The following is a 6,306-nucleotide window of genomic DNA, read 5'->3' as shown; positions in this document are numbered from 1 at the left end:
GAAATGTCACTGTATTCAGCAAACGTCCACATGTGCAGTCAGATGCCATTAAGATCACGCTCGCTTTCCTGGAAAACTTGTTTGCTGTTTGTTTCTGATGAGCACAGGCACTGACAGCATCTCTTAAAGACAGGAAAAGAAGTTCCTTTAAAGTGCAGTTTATATTCCTTGCTTCCACTCTCCTAGATATGCCAGGATACCATATCCCTCTTCTTCTTCCTATGCAGGCATGTACCATACTGAAGACTGTTTTGAACAAAACCCATGTCAGGTGTCCTGTTGTTGCCCTCCGGATAATTTTCAGGCTGTATGTTACTACACAGAATCACAAGGTTGGAAAAGACCTTTGAGATCATCAAGTCCAACCATTCCCATCGTCCTATGCTAAACCATATCCCTAAGTACCTGATCTACTACCTGGCTGTGCCAAGGCTGCTGCTGCTGAATTTTTTTTTCCTCCTGTGTTTAAATACATGAGAAAAACTCCACTGGTCCTCACCAACAGCACGTGATGGTCTTGGAGCAGGGGCTCTGCGTGCAGGCTGCCAGCATCCCCCCATCCTGGGGCTGTCTGGAAAACGGATGTGGGCCTCTGTCAGTCCTTCTTCTCTAGTCTGCCCTCTTTCCCTGGCACCAGTAAACCATGGAAAGGCAGCACCACTTGTGCAGAGTGCAGCTCTGCTAGCTCCGCATGCCTAACGCCAATGAAAAGCCCCTTTGTGTGGAGGAACTTCTCTGCTGGCCATCACCAGATGCACTCTGGGAGCGCCTTGGCTGCAGGAATCACAGGGGCCTTCAACTTGCTGGAGCTGTCTGAGGGTGTTCCCATGGCTTTGGGGAGAGGAATTCACCCCTGGTTGCTGTGTTCGACCGGTGGGAGTGAGTGGGTGCACTGGGATAGGCTGCTGGGAGTGAAAACCATCCAGTCAGCTTCCAGGTGCTCTGTCAGCCCTCAAACAGCATTTTTCACCTCCACATTCCCTGCTTCCCAAATCGTAATTTGTGTTCACATACAATGTCAGTACCTCTGTAGCAGCAAAATGGCTACACATCATTTCCTCACCTATCTCAGAAATCACCTTCTGACCGGGCCGAGTCCTCTGGCAGCATGAAGAAATGTACACGTGTGTATGGTGAGAAAGCACACGAACAACTCTGAGTTAGCCATGATCTAAATATCATAGTGCCCTAACCCAAATCTGGGTATGCATCTTGCAGAGCAAAAGTTGAAGTGAAGGAAGAGCAACTGGGGAGGCCAAAAAAAAAAAAAAAAGCTGAGGATTTCTTTTGATGAAAGCTGCAGTGCTGAGAGTTTTAGGTGGTATGGGGTTTTCTCCACCATTTTTAATTGGGCTTAATGTTAATATGTGGATTCTTGAATGTATTTCAGAGGTTGCTCATGGTGAGTAAAAACGTCTCCACTGCTGCTACAGGGTTCCCAGTGACTGACACCATTTGAAGCCTTGTAAACTGTAAATGTCAATACAGCCTGATTAGATTCAGCCTAACGAGAAGTCTTATACACCAATGGAAATTATTAGCTGAGTATTCTGAAAGTTAAATAACTTTTGTGTGGAGCATTTTGAAGCCTATAGAGTTAAATCTGTGTGTGAAACATAAAAACAGCTCTGAGGTCTGGGTAAAACTAATTAATTTTGCATGAGCTTGTAAGAAAGTGAAATAAATAAATTGATCTATTTTTGTCCATATTGAGAATGGATGACTGAGCTTTTTCAGTGTGGAGGCAGGCTGAGCCTTTTAGCAGTGATGTATATATTAACAAAATAATACTCAATGGGTTTAAATTTTGTTTACTAATTAAATGCACACAGTCTCATCACAAAAAATGCAGAATGTTAGGAGTAAGTATTTTCATTTGGATGCCTAAAACCAGATCCCTAAATCAGGTGGTCTTGGTAGGGCCAGTGAGATAGTCGGTGCCTTGCATTACTCGTTGCTGAGACTGTCAAAGGGCGTCTCCTCAGGCCAAGCCTGTAGCTGTGAGGCCAGTAAGACCCTCTGGCTGATTATTCATTTCCAGGCTTGCTCTCTTCCTAGGCTAATACTATGTTCATTAAAGAGCAGAAATGATGAGCTTCAAAGTTACTGTCCTTCAAAGCTGCAGAGCAAAAATTCAGGGAAAAAAAAAACCAAGCAACAAACAAACACCACACGTGTGTGTTTTTTCTCTAACAAGGGAGTTCTGATCCAGGTAGATAATGTCTTTTTATATAATTATGAGTGGGGCTGTAAAAGAAAAAATGACCCCATGTAAAGCATGTACATTAACCAAACCCTGTGCAATCTGAGCCACAGAAGGCGTAACAGAGAGCGGCAGCAGGACGAAATGCATCCATACTGATCAAAAGAAACTGTTCTGTGTCTCTTCAGCCAAATCACACATGCCAGTTTCTGAGGGCAAAATGAAGTAATGATTCTGTAATGAACATATTTAATTTGTTTTTCGAGTCTCCTACAGTCTCTGATCATTCAAACAGCCTGTTAAATCCCCCAAAGCTACGTGTATAAAGAATCTTTGATAGTTGAGGCTACTGACTCGTTCATGTGTCTGAGCCGGGGTTCCAGAACATCTCTATTAATTTTCATTGTAGCAGTCCTCTGCAGTCTTTCCTGCTCTCCTGAAAACTCCTGATTTTGATTCATTCAGCTGGCATATTAAGCTGAAGGCATTAAAAAAGAAAAAAGGGTTGTTGTAAAGTCTTCATTAGCTTGTTGGGAATATGCCGTGCTGGACAAAACCTTAGGAGAGACTTTCTTCTTGGTTATTATTGGAATTCCTTCATCATTCCATCCCTCAGTTCATGCCTTCAATAAAGAGGATAATGAAGCCCTAATCTTCAACAATTTATTTGTCAATCTAGGAGGCACTGGAAACAGGCAAATGACAATCATATAGTGCATAAATTTTGCTTGCATGCACTTCACAGGCTTTAATGAAGGTGTTTGTGATGCTGAATGTGGTTCTGGAGCAGATTATGGGTTAGCACATCTCCCTCAGCTACAGAAACAATTCTTGTCCAGAAAGCTGCTGTGTTTCCATCGGCTGCAGAACAGGAGCGTGCAAAAGGAACGGGGAAGATGGAGACCCTGCGTTTAACAGGCCTCAGATGAGGTTAAGAAAGTGTCAAACCAAGTTAGACCCGTTGCTCTCATTCTTGTAAGCAAGGAAATATTTCTAGCACAAGCTGCACACCCCACCCCCCACCACCCCAGACCTTCTCCACTCAATGCCAGCTTTGGAGGCAGAGGGCAGGTAAGTGAAACTGCCTCCATAGGGTGTGTGGAAAAATTTACAGGGGACAGGCTCTGTGGCTCCCGTTGTGTGACACCTTCATGGTGTCACAAGGTGTAAAAGGCAGCAAAAAACCACCTTGGGTTGTTTCTACACTGCGGGAGTTCCCCCCTCACTCCACCCCTCCAAAAATGTCACACTGTGTCTTCTGTGTTTCCTGCGATCAAGCACGCTTCTCTGCCAAGCCATTTTAGGAGCCTGTTCTGGAAAACCCAGAAGCATTTCTTCCCTGCTACCTCAGCTTTCCAAGGAAAGAGGAACAGATTATTTTATACATTTTTTTCCCCCTGGCTCCCTGAATTGCATCCGGACGCTTCCTAGAAAGTGTAAAAAGAAGCGCCTGTGTCCCCAGCCAACCCCACAGGACCACCTGGTCAGCACAACTGTTCCGTGAGTAAGATCGCCAGCATGGTTCCACCAAGCTCCTCTTACCACCAGCCCCTACAAAAATTACTGAGTAAACTCCGCAGGACATTTGAAAGTCTGGAAGTAAGAAGTCCAGAGTAAGATTTTCGCCATCTCCTTATGGAGTGTTTCTCCCTCGGTGGCAGCACTGCCATACTTTGAGCCTGTCTTTTGCGTGCTGGGGATGGGCATTAGGGATTCTCTCTTGTGCGCCAGTGGCAAAGTTTTGGAGCAAACATACTCGGGGTGGCATGCTCATGGCTTTTTTTTTTTCCCAGGATTTTATATGTCAATGGGTATAAAGTATGAGCAACTGCAAACAGCTGTGCTCGCATCCAACTCCGTGGACACCAGAAAAATGCGGACCCGAAATGTAGCAAATGGATGTATGCCAGGGATTTGGGTGAAGAAACTGAATCCTTCCTCACTCTATGAGACACTTGACTAAAGTAAACCTGTAGGAAGGTTTTGCAGCACAGGGGGGTGAATCATAGAATCACAGAATCATAGAATGGTCTGGGTTGGAAGGGACCCCAAGGATCAGAGAGTTCCAACCCCCCTGCCACAGGCAGGGACACCAGCCTCCAGGCCTTGATTTACACAAGGTTTCCCAGGGCCCCATCCAACCTGGCCTTGAACACCTCCAGGGATGGGGCATCCACCACCTCTCTGGGCAGCCTGTTGCAGCACCTCACCACTCTCTCTGTAAAGAACTTCCCCCTAATATCTAATCTAAACTTCCCTCCTTTAGCTTCAATCCATTTCCCCTTGTCCTGCCATTGTCTACATTTTTAAAAAGTTGATTCCCCTCCTGTTTGTATGGTCCCTTCAGGTACTGAAAAGCTTCAGTGAGGTCCCCCTGCAGCCTTCTCTTCTGCAGGCTGAACAAGCACAGCTCCCTCAGCCTCTCTTCGTAGGGGAGCTGCTCCAGCCCTCTAATCATCTTTGCGTCCCTCCTCTGAACCCTCTCCAACAGTTCCACATCTTTCTTGTATTGGGGGCCCCAGATCTGGACACAGGACTCCAGATGGGGCCTCATGGGGGCAGAGTGAAAGGAAAAGGAAGTTAGAGAAGAATAATCACTGAAATAGTTTTTCAGATCAGGAACATTTTGCTAATTATTTATACATACACTTTATGATAATCAGCTAATTCTCTTTTAAACTCTGGCTGAGAAAATTGTATGTGTACGGGTCACTCGATTGACAATACTATGTTTGGCTTCCTTTCTCTTGCAGGTTTTGATAGATGATAGCACAGCTCCTACAGATCCATGGTACTTATGTTTTTTTTACAGCCTGTTGTGTGAGAGTTCAGCCAGTACATTATTTGTCTGGGTTTCTTTCTCAGTTCCTTTATTAATTTGCTACAAATAAGACACAGAATTAGTTAGAATTTTTTCCTCATTAAAGCTGATAATTAGCTTTTAAACTGTAAGCATCTCAATATGTTTGCTATTTACCATTCTTAGTAATGAGACTGGTTGGTATTTCTTTGGAATTTCTTTAGCATGAGCTCAGTGTTAGCAATATTTCTGTTCTTCAGGATAATGCAAAAAAAATAATTTAGCTCGTGTTCCTAGGGCTCGAGTTAGAGCCAGAGTTAGGGTTTCCTCTCAGCACAGCATAATAAATATGAGGTGATCACTTGTAGATATTTATTAACAAGTCAGCTGTTCCATTCTTTATCACTCCTGGAAGATAGTCATCCAGTCCTGATAGCCACTGTAAATGTCTGTCATCTCAAGATCTTATTCTCTTATTCACATGCTTTCATAGTTGTGTTCTAATTTTGTTACCTGTGAAACATTGAATTATTGCCACTGATCTGTGGGAGCCTGAAAATCACCCTCAGCATTTGGAGCTAGTGGACTATGTTCTCTGTATGTATAATGGAAGGAAATTCCATTACCTCTCTTATTTGCTTAACTTTTCACGGGCATTCATTTTAGGATGGCACATACCATCTTTGATGATGCATTTACCTGGTTATTATAATAGGAGCCAGCAATGACAATCTGAGGCAAAATACTTTACCTCCAGACACCTAAATTAAAGCCAGTTCTACCCTTGCCTTTCAGCTTTCATAGGGAATGCACTCGCCAAGAGGTTTTTGACGTGTACATGAGGAAATGCACTCCAGCCTTGCCACAGCCAGTGGTGTAAGCTGGAACCTGATGCTGTCTGCAATCCAAAGTGGAGATCCATGTGTCCGTATTTCCTCAGGAAGCTTTTGTGTAGAGAGGACCTGACAAAAGCACTGCAGGCACCAGAAGAAGTTTCTAGTCCGTCCGCACCTCCCAGAAGAATACCAGCAGAATCAAGGACATACTTTTAAGCATTCCAGTTCAGAATTTATTGCAGCTAAAAACTGGACAGCGTGGGTTTGCTGACTTATGGAATACCGTAGTACAGACAAAAGAAGACATTCTGTTCCCCCTGGCAAAGGGAAGAAGCAGGCAGCTGTTGAAATGCTGACAGCCCAAATCCCCACAGCTGCTTGGTCCAGTGCAGGTGACTCAGAGACCTCAAAAGACCAACACTTCTTGTCACAATTGACAAATTCTGCTTGGAAAGAGAATAAGAAGT

The sequence above is a fragment of the Gallinula chloropus genome, assembly GCF_964237585.1.
Source record: "Gallinula chloropus genome assembly, chromosome: 1".
Taxonomy (NCBI): domain Eukaryota; kingdom Metazoa; phylum Chordata; class Aves; order Gruiformes; family Rallidae; genus Gallinula; species Gallinula chloropus.
The sequence above is the reverse complement of the archived record's forward strand: the minus strand, read 5'-3'. Positions refer to the sequence as shown.